We start from the raw sequence: 14,268 nt of genomic DNA on the forward strand, positions 1-14,268 counted from the left end.
GCCCATCCCCAGCCCTGGCCATCCTCCCCCATGTTGGAATCCAGCAGAACTAAGAACTGTGTCTTTGCCAGGCCTCCAGGGGCACCATCACTGCCTGTCCTCAGGGTGAACTCCAGAGTCAGCCCTGGCTGCCCCCACATTCACCATATTATGGGGGTTTCCCAGCCTTGGTAGCCCCTGCCTCAATGAGCCGGCCAGGTTCCATCCAGACAGGCCCAGGCACTGCCATTGATTCATCCACCCTGGAGTGACATCTCTAGTTACCAGAATCCCTAGAACTGGAGCTTTTGGGGGTTTCACTGATGTCAGGCAGCCATTATAGGAGCTGGTTAGGGAGGACAGAAACCTGCCAGGACGGTGACACCATTTCAGAGCACGAGAGGCTCCCTGAGAATGAGGAAGCTGCCATGGCCAGTTTGGAGGCATCAGTTTACAGTGTAGGACCACAAACATCAGAGAAGCAAACCTGATGATCAGCTTTGTGGTAATGAATTGAACCCCGGCAAGCTGTCCTCCAGGGCACAGACAGTGTGGAGGATGTTGGGCTCCTTTCAATGGGCAGCAGGATGCTGTGAGACACCAGCAGCCAGCAGGCTGAGTTGAGCAGGATGCTGTTGCTGTTGGTGGCCCAGAGTAGGCTTCAGGGCTCAGCATCCTCCTGCTTCCATCCTTAGAGGGAGCGACTCCCATCTGCCTGGGAGGGCTTGTGTGAAGGCAAAGATGTCTTCTGAAAATGTCCAGAGTTATTAGAGCAGCATCCTTTACCATGGGCGGGACAGTAAAAGAGAAAACATGAGTTAAATGGTTTTTCCAGTGAAGAACCTAATTGGAGTGCATATACTGTGTATCAGTACCAAGGCAGAAGAGCTGTAAGGTTCAGACATTGAGGGTGAAGAGACTTGCCCAGGGTCACACGGCTCGGAAATGTTTCAGACTAGATTTTAACCCAGGAACTCCCATCTCTAGAACTGACTCCATCCACTGAGCCACTTGGATGCCCCCTGGGGTTTCTTTATCTGTATCTCTATGCCACCAAAGCAGAAAGAAGAACATCATATTGCAGACTGGGCAAAAATCTCATTTCTTAATGAGGTAGTTTCAGAAGGTTCTGATTCTTCAGGTGACTCAAAGCAGAGTTAGTTGTCAGCGAGATAAAAGCAGGAGAAAATTCCCAAAGAATCAAATGAAAGAGCACAAGTGTTGATCATAAAATCATCAGACCAAGGAAAACCGGAAAGTTTCATCACACAAATTTCTTTTTCTTAGAGAAATGAAGATAAAATAGTGGACCATTTGTTGTGGGTTTGTCCTAAGGTGTTACTATGATGGTTTTCAATCTTCTCTTTATCCTCTCAGCTTGAAAACAGAAGAAATGTGTGTATAGAGAGAGTAATCCAGAAAGCAAAGGTCATCCAGTAGCAGTTGACAACATTAACTAGTATCAGGCTTTTTTGCAACATAGTTGTCAATCCTCCATGTCGAAAAACTCTATCTCGGGTTTCAGATGTCCCAGGTAGTTCTTTGAGGCTCAAAAACCACCTCAGACAGTTAGGAATAGGTCTCCTCTTCAGTATATTTACTTCAATGGTTCCCTGTTACTTGTAGAGATTCTTTAGATGTTCCTGATAAAATCTTTTTACAAAGCAGATCTCAGGACAGATTAGTACAACTTCTCAAATGAGTCACAAAGGGATTTTACCCACAGATGTGCTTAGAATCACCCCCTTGTGTTCTGCCAGACAAAGTCTCCACCTGTAACTGTTCCAGATCATATTCTTGAGTAACTTGTGGCTTCTCTCTGGAATGGTTTGATTACCAGCTTCATGATCAAGGACCCATCAGACAATTATAACTGAACTCAAGACTGAAAATGATATTAATGACTGTCCCAAAAGCTCTTCCCTCAAATGGCAAATCTTACCAATCAGGTGCTTAAAGCAGAAAGTTTTCTAAGATTCACATGCAGAGAATATATTTCATCCCACAAGTTTTATTCAATTTCCTTTTAGTTAGGACTCATCCTGGCATAAAGATCTATTATTCAATAAAATGGTTCTGTAAACTCTTCATGGTTTCCCCTTTATTCTTTAATTGAAAAGTGTAATGTGTACAGTTAATACACTCTGTGAAATTTCTTGGGTAAACTTGGGTGGTAGGTTAAAAGTCAAATCCTGTGAACAAGATTTGACATCAACCTAAACTTTGTTTTTTTAGCTCATGTTTATAATTCTTATAATACAGACTATATTTTTGACTTTTAACTTAAGATGAATGTTACTAAAATAATCATAAAGCATAATACTGTTATAATCTTAAAAGAGGTAGGGCTTTTCACACTCCTAGTACCCATATAGACAAGTGATGAGTCATATGCTTTTCTTCTGCATTTCTACACCCAATAGTTCTTTCTCTCATTGTGGATAGCATTCTTTCTCATGAGTCCCTCAGAATTGTCCTTGTCATTACATTATTACTGGTAGCAAAGTTCACTAAATTGGATCATTCCACAAAATTTCACTTTCTGTATTCAATGTTCTCTTGGTTCTGCTCATTTCACTCTGCATCAGTTCATGGAGCTTCTTCTAGTTCATATAGAAATCCTCAAGTTCATCATTCCTTACATCACAGTAGTATTCTTTCACCATCACATACCATAGTTTGTTCAATCATTTCTCAATCAAGGGATATCCCATCATTTTCCAATTTCATACACCACAAAAAGTGGGAATATGAGTAGTTTTATACAACTCTTTTTATTATCCTTTTGGGATACAAACCTAGTAGTGGTGTTGCTGGATCAAAGGGCATGCATTCTTTTAAAGCCTCTTGGCCATGATTCCAAATTGAATGGCATAATATCTTTGCATATTTAGATAGGAGGAGAAATTTATGTTCCATTTTGAAAATTACTGCATGAGAGTTAAAAAGAGAAGTTTTTTTTGCTTAGTATACAAAATTTACCAAAAATGACTGTATTAAAGTGCATACAAAATGATGAGAACAGTAGATTTGGAAGTTTATCTGAGATTCACAAAATTATAACAATAGATGAGTGACTTTTAGGAATGATAGAAAGGGCAGTAGAGAAATACTGTTCAATATGGAGGACAAAGCATGCTCAGGCACAGGATTTGAGTTGTGGTCAAACTCAGAACATGAGTTTTGAAGTGTGATGAGTATCTTGGACTTGCCTGTGTCACAGGTCTGTTGTGAGGTTACACTTATTATGTGTGAAAATATTTCTAAAATCCATCTTGTAGATAAGACCAATGGTGTATGCAAAGACTAGCTCTGCTTATTTAAGTTTAAAAACTATTTTTTGCCTGTGAAAATAGAGTAAAAATCATTTTACTTTCTGCCATCAGAGGAAAGAAAGTATCATAAAGGTAAATTTTAGGATCGTGACTGAATATAAATTTAATTGGTCGCCAGGGAAAATCCCAAATAAAATACTCAAGTCAGTTTGGAATTTTTATGGTGGTTTAATTAATATGGAAGGATGGAATTAAGAAGAAGAGAGAGGAAAAGGGAATAGGATTTCTCTGGCCTAGCCTGTGTCAGGGGGAGTTCAAAGACCTCCGCCATCAGGTCGTCTCAGAAGATTAGAGGCTTTCTAGGAGGATAGTGTTTGGAAAGTAATGGAAAAAGGAATCAGTCTAAACTCCAAGAGAGCTCAGAGAAAATGCCTCACCTGAACTAGGTTACTAAGCTTCTCCCAGTATTGTATCAAGGATGCTCACCACCAAACCCGGACAATAGCTGCCTCTGTGCCAAGATGCCAAGACACTCAGCCATGTCTCTGCGAAAAAAAGTGGAGAGATGTGATTGGAAATATATAGACCGTTTTTTATGTCACTTCCTGCATCTCACATGGACCAATGGTAGCTTATGTTTGACTGTCCAGGGGTCTGCCAGTTGTTTCTGATTTGTCATTTGCTAGCACATGTCTATCATAGGCCATCCTTCTCAATACTTAATCCTTAACTAGGGGTGTAGAAATTCCTGTTTTGTTAAACTAAGCAGTGTGGAGTAAATCTAAAATTCACATTATATTGCTCTATTTATGTGTGTGTGTGTATGTCCTCCTTCCTTTTGTGTTTATATCGTAATTTGTTTTCTTCAGAGGCAGAGACTAATTTTGAAGTGAAGGAGATGTCTACAAAGCTGAGACTTTTTGTGGAAGGATCTGGACCTCAAAGATACATGAATGAGGTTCCCCATGACTGCATTTTGAGAGAAATCTGTGACTCTGATATCCAGGTAAATAAAAAACTAAAGAGTGGCTGTGAATTTGATGAAGCTGCAGAGAAAATTTAGCCAATATTCAGTCCTAAATCAGTAAATGAGATTGACTTCAGGAAATGACTTGTCAGGATAATGTTAAACGATTTTTCTTAATCTCTCCTGTCTTGAAGAGGCAAGGGAGCAGAAAGATATTTTAGTCAGAGCATTCTGCTGAGTGGAGGTGAGTTGCAGGCTGTCAGTTGATGACTGGAGAGTCAGTGGCTGACAGTGGGTTGGGCAGTTAAGGCAGACAGTTCAGGGAAAGTTGGTTGCTGGGCATGAGTTGGTTCTTGGGGGTTGGTTGCTGGTTGTGTGGGTTGGTGATTATTTGAGTTATATAAAGGTAGCCAAGACCTTAATAACAGCAAGGATCTTTAAGGAGCTGAGGATGCTAGGAGAGAAGAGGAGACTTGGCAAAACTCTGTGGAGAATTCTGGACTTTTGAATGGAGATCCCAAAGAGGCAGGAAGCATTTCCTTGTTGGAGATCTTGCCAAGAGCCAAATAGAGGTTTCAGCTGAGTCTTCCCGTCAGACCACTGCTACTAAGTAGTTCCTTCAAGGAAACATCTCAGCAGAGTTTCAAGACTCTTCTGACCTAGAAGGGTCATGGACTCCCTGCTCTGGAACCTGGCTCTCTCCTTAGCCTGATAGTAATAAAATTAGGAGTGAGGGAATTAGCTGGGTTTGGGAAGGAGAAACTCAAATTTAGCTTGACAGCTGTCTGCATAACAGACCTTGTAGGACATATACCAGGGGCTCTGACTCCCTCTTTCCAACCACCCAGAAGCCTTATAGCCATTGCTCATTAAACCTTTCTTAATCGCAGTCATATATTTCTTTTGGTTTATCTTCTAAACTAACGGAAGGCAATTTGCTTAAACTATAGATCAGCCTCAGCAGACCCTTCCCTGCTGAGTCAAGGGACTCGGAGAAGTGTTATAACAGTTAAAATTTAGGAATATGGGGAGACTGAGGCAGGTAGAAATTAGTTTCTCTCTGCAAGGAGTATTATATTTTTAGAGGTTTATTAAAGGTTAAAGATTAAAGAAAATACAGAATAAGAAAAAACACATGCCTAGGCCTCAAGTTAACCTCACATCACATCATGGAAGAGACGCGTCTGCTCCAAAAAGGAAGTCCAAAAGAGCCCCCAAAACCTTTGCCACCAGCTTAAATCCTTCCTTGATCTCGGCCCACCTCAGAATTCTTGTGAGATTACAAAGCATTTTGGGGAAGTGGAGCAAAGGCTTGTGGGGATTTTAGTCCTGTATTCGAGTCTATTTTTTACAGTGTGTCTCCCTGATCTCTCCCTGACAGGGAATTTGGGGATAGCCATCACTTCATCTGATATGGGAGATCTCCCTTCATCTTCCCATCACCCTCATGTAACAGAGGATCCCCTATTTCCTGTACAGTACCCTTGACTAGCAGGAGTGAGGGAGAATAGGAGTCAACCCATCAAGGCTCTTATCTCACAGCACTCTGCTGCCTTTCACAACAAGCTCACTTTAGGTAGGATATCCTTCACCATCATTATAATAACAACAAAAGTTAGGTTGCTTACAATCCTTACAGAAGGTAAACAATATGGAAAGGCTTTTATTATATTTATTTACTTTTTAAGCCCTTACCTTTCCCCTTGGAGCCAATACTATGAAAGAAAAGTGGTAAGAGCTACGCACTGGAGTTTAAGGGACTTGCCCAGGGTGACACAGCTAGGAAGTGTTTGAGGCCAGATTTGAACCTTGGACCTCCCATCTCTAGGTATGGCTCTCAATTCACTGAGTTGCCCCATGGAAAGACTTTTAAACAGAGGAGCCTTCTTGCTGAACATCAGACAATACACACTGGAGAGAGACCTTATGAATGCAAATAATGTGGAACGTCTTTCATGCACAGGGGCTCTCTTGCCAGTGTAAGATTTAGAATTGGTTTGACTAAATATAAGAATTTTTAAAGGTTGTTGTGGTTGTTGTTCATAAAAATAATTAACTTCTTAAGTCAATAAAGATCTGTTAGTAGCTCTTAAAAATTCAATATAATATAAATATAGCAAATGAAGGAAATATGAGGGAAGTAGAAAATGTTTCCCACCTTGATATAATAAAGCTAACAGCCTCATGATTTAATTTTAAATATTACAATTTGACTGATCACAAAGTTGAATAAGGACTCTCATTTTCTTCACTTTCTTCACTTTTTACTCTCTAAAACAGTTTGTTAGTAACTAACTGGAGTTCAGAAATCTTCCTCCTCTCTAAGTTTGTAGAGCAGTTAGAAATAGACAAAAGGGCACATTAGCCTCATAGCTACAGCCTTTGGTCTGATACTGTAAAGTCCTTTGCAAGTCCCTTCCTTCTATGGATAAACTGTGCTGCTGTTGCCTCCTGACCAGTGCTGATTCCCCAGAAATTGTGTGTAGGTAGGGGAATTCCAATCCCCTTTTCCTTATAACTGAGAATAGTTGAGTACAGCCCTGACTCATCACCTTACAACCTGGTAAGCTGGGTTTTAGCAACAATCTGCCTGCCCTTACAGGGAGCTACCTGGTGAGAAGGGGTCAATCAAACCTACTATCTCCCAGCCCAGAACTCTGAAGAGGTGAGAAGGAGTTAAGTACTGGGGAAAGTTAACGAGCTTAGCTTTTAGTTTTCTCTCCTCCTTACCCCCCCCAAGAAGAGCCAGGTTTTGGGAACTGAGCTCTTGATTCCCTGACTCCAAAACCAGGTATAACCCAAATTTATGCAATTGTAGCCCTTCACAGAAGAGTGTCTTGCTCCTGGGTATTCTTTTTTTTTTTTAAGGCCCTTTCTGAACCCTCACTGCCTCTAGCATTACCTTAGGTGGGAGGTGGGGCCTTGGGAAAGTAACAGAAAGATCCCTATAGTTGCTCCCTTAAGCCTGAGAAGCATTTCAGGGCCCAATAGGGAAAAATCCCAGCAGGGAACCCTGCACACAGCCTGTGCTTTCCACCAAAGCATTTTGCCCTCTTAGGCAAGTTCACTGGAACAGGTCCCTGCTAAGCCTTTCCCTAGGAAAGTCTGAGAGTCCAGACACCCCTCAGAGCTAGTGCCCATCCCCCTACTCTGTAGGCCCAGGCTGTTCCTCAGGCTGTACCCTGGAAGGAGGCTTGCTTTACCTACCAGGAAAAGTGTTTATTTTGCCTTAAGTAAAAAGCCTTTTTGTTTTCTTTGTTTTCTTTTCTTTTCCCCTCTCAAACCTTCCTCACCACCTTTTGACCTCAGTTTAACTTTTCTGGCACTCCATTCAAAGGGTAGCAAATGAGGGCCTATGTGCTCCCACAACATATTTTCTTCCTAGTCTTTAGGACACCCTGGCCTGTAGCCCTGTGAGACCCTAACCCTTAGCCATGACACACTACAGTAGCGCCATCTAAAAGACAGGAAGTAGAACTTTGGGTATTTAAATAATTAAATTAAATTTAAATTATCATGAAGGTCCTTTTGAAGCCTGAGGCACCCTCTTGGGGAGACTCCTCTGAGTCCAAGGGAAGGGCAGTGGGAGCTCCTATGAGCCTCTCTAATTCCCCACAGGTATCCAAAGAGGAAGTCTCCCCACCTTGGGGCTCCCACTTCCTGAAAAACCACAGTGTGCCCAAGCATTCCCTCTAGGGAATGGCTCCCAGGACCCCAAGGCCCCCTTCCCAGGTGAGTGCAGCCCCATCCTGAGCCCTCACCAAAGTCCTGCAGTCTAGAATCCAGCAAACTCAGACTTGTGTCTTTGCCAGGCCTCCAGAAACTCCATCACTCTGTCTTCTCAGGATGAGCTCCAGAGTCCACCCAGATTGCCTCCACATCTATTGTATTCTGGGAGTTTTCTCTGCCTTGTTAGGCCTGCCTCAATGAACTGGCCCAGGTTCCACACAGACAGGCCCACCTGCTGTCATTCATTCATCCATCCTGGGCTGTCAAATCTCAAGTGACAGGAATCCCTATCATAGGAGCTTTTCTGTGCTTTTACTTACTTAAGGCAGCCATTACAGGAGCTGGTTAGAGGGGTTAGGGGGGACAGAAACTTGCCAGGACAGTGACAACATTTAAAACATGAGGATCCCCTTGAATGAGGAACCAGCCATGGCCCACAATTTGAAGGTATCAGTTTAAAATGTAGGATCACAAATATCAGATAAGTACACCTGATTATTAGCTTTATGTAAATGAATTGAACCTTGGCAAGCTCCCTTCCAGGGCACAGACAGTGTGGATAATGTTAGGCTCCCTCTAAAGGGACAGCAGATGCTGTGGGACAACAGTAGCCACTTTGGCTCAGTTGAGCAGGGATGCTGTTGCTTTTGGTGCCCCGGAATAGGCTGCAGATCAGCTCCATCCTGCTAACATTCTTAGATGGAGTGACTCTCATCTGTCTGGGAGGGCATGTGTGGAGAGCACAGATTTCTTCTGAAAATTTCCAGAATTATTAGAGCAACATCTTTTACAATGGTTAGAATTGTAATGAAGGAGTAGTTGAGGTCTCCTAATTTCCCTTTCTCAGTGGTTATTAATGAATCAGAGGTCTCAGGGTAGGGATTGAGTGGTGAACTAACCATAGGGGGTTGGGGGAGAGAGAGACACACAGAGAGAGGGAGAAATGGAGAGGAGGAAGAAAGAGTGACAGAGAGACTGAGAGACAAAAGACCTGGGCTAGAAGAAAGAACTAATGTTTTTCTATCTTTTAAGTCCTTCATCCCTGGTCAATTCCATCCATCAGCCCTTCTATCTGTAAAGATTAAAATCAATATTTAATACTCCAAGCCCAGTTTTGGCTTTTTAACAGGCAGGATGGGTGTATTGTATTCAGATTTAAAGGTTATTATGGTTGCTTGTTCAATCAGGGAATTTATTACTCGTGTAATGCCATTAGTTGCCTCCTTTGAAAGAGGGAACTCAGGAATGGAAGGAGGTGGGCTAGATTTTGTTTGAATTTGGAGAGGGACAGCCGATTAAAATAGGCCAACATCAGAAGATGATGTGGCCCAGAGAGACTCAGGTATATTAGTTGGGATCTCAAAGATAGGAGTCTCCCTCATTTCATGAGCCTCTGAAAGAAGTATACTGAGTAAAGTTAAGGTCTCCTCAGGAAGTTCCAGTGTCATAGAGCAAGTTATTGTGGCCCTAAGCTGGAACAAAAGGTCTCTCCCCTGCAAATTTAAAGGGGAGCCAGGCATTTAGAGGAAAGAGCTTTCCACACTAAGGAGTCCTTCATACAGACACGATTCTAGGGGAAGGCTTGGGAACTATTAGGGGTGTCCCTGATACCCTCCCGACATTAACTGACCCAATGGAACTGCAGTCCAAATCAGGTGTACTCTTTAATACGGACCGGGAAGCTCCAGTGTCCAAAAGACAATCATAATAGGTGTTCCCAACCTTTAATGTTACATGGTGCTCATTAATATGGGGTGGGGGTGAAGGGCAGTGGATAGGGACAATGGGCAGTAAGACGTCAGGGTCTGGAAATTCAAAGGTTGTATCCTCTAATTGCTGGGCCCCAACCTCTCCTTCCCCCTACCCCAACTCCGTACACCTTCATAATCTTTGGTGTGAACTTTAGATTACTCCACCCTACTTAGTCTAACAAAATCAGGAATGTCTACCCCATACTTAAGGATTAAGTATTTAGAAGGATAGCCTATGACAGACATGTGCTAACAAATGATCAAATTAGAAACAACTGACAGATCCCTGGGCTGTCCTAAGTCAAGCCTAAGATACCATTGGTACATGTGAGATGCAGGAAAGTGATATAAAATCATCTATATATTTCATGTCACTTCCTCTCTCCGGCTCTTGGATGGTGGAGAGGTGGCTGGTGGCAGCTTGCTGAGCATGTCGGCATCTTGGTGTGGCAGCTGCTATTGTCCAGGTTTTTCAGTGAGTTTTCCTTGATACCATACTGGAGGAAGCCTAGTAACCTATTTCAGGTCTTCTCTGAGATCTCTCGGAATTGTAAAAGTTAAATTTAGTATCTACTGATAAAAATATTATATATATTTTATGAGCTTTATTAAAGGTTATTAGAAATCAAGGATACAAATTAATAAGCCATGTGCCTAGGGCTCATTAGCCCATTCACAGCCTAATTACTACATGTTGCAATATTTCAAGTTGAGGAAGAGAAAGACCGAAGTAGGCATTGCAGCCAGTTTAAATACAAATTCTGTTCTCGTCCAGGGTGGGGACTCAGGTGAGATTATAGGGAATTCTGGGAAATACCAAGGACTTCTGGGGATTGAAGTCTGGGGTTCAAATCTCCATTTTTACAAATCCCCTCTTTGATCGTTATTGGGAAACCAGTTTTCCCAAAAGGATCATGAAAACATAATCAACTTTAAAGATTACAATAATTTGAAGATAAGAGGAAAAAAGAACAAAACCAATAATTGCTAGACCCATCGACAAAAAAACAGTTAGGGGAAGTCCCCTTTGGCATGAAAGTATACATACAAATAAATGTTCAATCAACCACACCCAAAGTTCATTCTTGACCTTCTCATGCAACTTGTGCTCTGGAGGCATCTTCAGAGTGTCTTCTCCAAACAGTTCAGTTTCTGGATTAGGAGAGGTAGCATGTTTCTTAACCTAAAATTCTTTTCAAAAGGAATTTAAACTTTGCAATTTAAAATAATAATATTTTTACAGAATTTAGACTGATTTTTCTCTCCTTTACCTTCCTAACACTATCCTCTTAGAGAAAGCCTCTAATCTTCAAAGACCTCATGGTGGAGGACATGAACTCCCCCTGGCACAGATTGGGTGAGAGAAATCTTATACCTTTCCCTCTCTCATCTCCTTGATTTCTTCCCTATATATTGATTAAACCACCATATATTTCCAAACTGATTTTATTTGGAATATTCCTTTGCAACCAAATTAATTTAGTTTAGATCACAACCCTAAAATTATCCTTTACAGTCTGGCTAATCCATGAAGGTTGTGACCAAGACCCTCAAATTTCTGTGAAATCTCTTTCCTTTCTCTCTTTATTACTTGTTCAATTCAGTCAGTCTTTTAAATAGCTAACAGCTTCAAAACACACCTGCTAGAGCTGGTGAGTGTAAAACATTTTTTTTCTCTTTTGTCCTTATTTTGAATTGAACACAGATGTTTTGTTTTTAAAACCTGAAACTGGCAGGACTGGGGAAGTTGTTTACCTACGAATTCCCTTTCCCTCAGGGAAGAAACAACCCAATTAGGCAACCCTCACTGATAATACTGTCTAGATTACTCTTAATTAGCATTGAGAGAAACCTGAAGAAAGTTTTGGCATTGTCCTGCTCCCCACGTGTTTTATGAGGCCCACTAGGGAAATAACTACAATATATATACACACACACACACACACATACATATACATATATACATGAATACTACATTCTCCGACATTTATATGGCATTTGAAGAATTAGGGACATTAAGGAATTCAGGATACCTCCAATTTCTTATGTTATTAGGTAATGTCATTTTTGTATTCCTCAATACTGTTAAGAAATGCTAACAAAAAAATTTGAAGCTGAAATGCAGAAAAACAGGCAAAAATCCAAAGCTAAAATCCAGGGAACCATGCAAAAATCTGAAACTAAAATACAAGAAATTATGCAAAAATCTGAAGCTAAAATACAGGAAAATTATGCAAAACTCTGAAGCTAAAGTACAGAAAAACAAAAAAATCTGAAGATAAAACATAAAGAAAAATTGAGGCTAAAATACTGGAGAACATGTAAACCTAATTGGATAATTTAAAATGCTTCTTACAGGATCAGTTGGCAAATATTGACCCCACCAAAAATAGATCTGAAACTGATAAATCTGTTTCCGAACCTCTGAATGAGGAAATTCCCTTCCCCAAAATGGAGATGGGATACACCTTTCCTATAGCTCGGCTAACAGACTTGTTCTCTCATGGTCTGCAAATCCTGGCTGAACTTAATCCCCAAGACCCTTCTCCTGAAACCCAAACTTCTGAAATCCCATTTACTCCTGTTCCTTTTCCTTCCCCAAAACCAATTCCAACCCCAAAGAAATGTCCTCTTACCCAAAAACCAATTCCGGCCCCAAGGAGATCTTGTCCTTCTAAAGAAACTCGTTCTAGTCAAAATGACCCACAAGTACCAAATTCAATTACAAGCCTTTTTCCTCTAAGAGAAGTACCTGAAATAGGATGCAACGAGGATGTGGTGACTCTAAGGCACAATATACCATTTACTCCCTAAGAAATAAATTAATTCACACAAAATGTTTCCACATATGAACAAGATCCCTTTCTAGTAACAACAAAAAAAAAAAAGACAGACATTTTTTCAGTATAATCCGTCTTACAAAGACATTGAAAACGTGCTCCAGGCTTTTTTAACTGAATGTGAGAAAAATAAAATACTTTCTCATGTCAATAATATCCGTGGGCTCAATGCAGCACACTGGCCATCTCGAGATCCTGAATGGGACTATAAGAACTCTGAGGATTATTTACAACTATACCGTTGTAGGGAGGCCATCTTAACGGCAATGAGAGTGTTTAGACAGTACAGATAAGTGGACAGAATTTGAAAGAATTAAGCAAATGAGGAAGATACACCTTCCAGATTCATGGACAGAATAATTGAGTTTGGAGGTCGATACCTGGATTTTGACCTTTCTAAAAGAAAATTGCAGGGGGCAGCTGGGTGGCTCAGTGGATTGAGAGCCAGGCCTAGAGACAGAAGGTCCTAGGTTCAAATCTGGCCTCATACACTTCCCAGCTCTATGACCCTGGGCAAGTCACTTGACCCCCATTGCCTAGCCCTTACCACTCTTCTGCCTTGGAGCCAATACACAGTATTGGCCCCCCAAGATGGAAGGTAAGGGTTTTTAAAAAAAATAAAGAAAATTGCATAAGACAAATTAGAAGGCACTTTGTCAATAACTCTTGCAAAGTGATTAGGGATTATTTTAGAACACATTACCCAAGATGGCCGGAGATGGACCTTGAAGAATTGTGGAAAATAGCTCTCTATGTTTCAAAGGGAAACAAAGAAAAGGAGGAAGAGAATAATCATCTCATGGAAAAAATGGAGAAACTATTGACATATTTAACAGATAAGATTGCTAAACTGGAAAGAGGGCATGCTACTCAACCAATGGCACTTGCCCCTCTCCAGGAATCTAATTATCAATCCATTACCTGCCATTTCTCTGAGAATAAGGGCCACAGAATTATAGAATATAGAACTTTATTCAAGGCAATCAGAAGGAATATGCAGTTTAATAACAACTACAGAAGTGATAATTATAGAAATAACTATAATAATGATAATGGAAACCACAACATTAGGAATGATAACTATAGGAATAGATATTGGGAAAATAACCCAAACCAAATGACTACACAACAATATAACTCAAGTGGTGCTCATCCAAAAAATACTCGGGGTGCTAATGCCCCTCACGGGGGTGGCCCAAAGAACTTCCCAGATATTATGAGGGTGTCTGGGGGGGAGGCTGGGGCACAGGAATCAGAGGATACAACCTTTGATTTTCTGGACCCTGATGTCCTACTACCTGTTGTCCCTATCCGCTGCCCCTCCTATACTAATGAGCCCCATGTTACCTTAAAGGTGGGTAAAACCTATTATGATTGTCTTTTAGACACTGGAGCTTCCAGGTCTATATAAAAGAGTACACCTGATTTACATTGCTATTCTGTTGGCTCAGAGAATGTAACGGAAGTGTCAGGGATACCTCAAAGAGTTAAAAAGCTTTCCTCTAGAATGGTATTTGTAGGGCCCCTAGAAGTACAACATTACTTCCTTTTGAGGCCTGATTCCCCTTTAAATTAGCTGGGGGGCGGGGAGGAACCTTCTATTCAAACTCAGAGCCACAATAACTTGCTCCCCAGATGGTTCCTTACCATTGGAAGTACTTGAGGCTTCTTTACATTTACTCCCTGTAATTCTCTCAAGAGAGTCAGGAGGGGAAAGAGCATCCCAC

General features: G+C 41.2%; 1 protein-coding gene across 1 annotated transcript in view; it reads left to right on the forward strand.

Moving 5' to 3' along the window:
• LOC100024027 (zinc finger protein 345-like) overlaps window positions 1–14,268 on the forward strand; it is a 32,502-nt gene that overhangs the window by 4,317 nt on the left and 13,917 nt on the right. The gene's annotated exons all lie outside the window — the stretch shown is intronic.

This window comes from Monodelphis domestica, chromosome 3 (genome assembly GCF_027887165.1).
Source record: "Monodelphis domestica isolate mMonDom1 chromosome 3, mMonDom1.pri, whole genome shotgun sequence".
NCBI classification, from domain to species: domain Eukaryota; kingdom Metazoa; phylum Chordata; class Mammalia; order Didelphimorphia; family Didelphidae; genus Monodelphis; species Monodelphis domestica.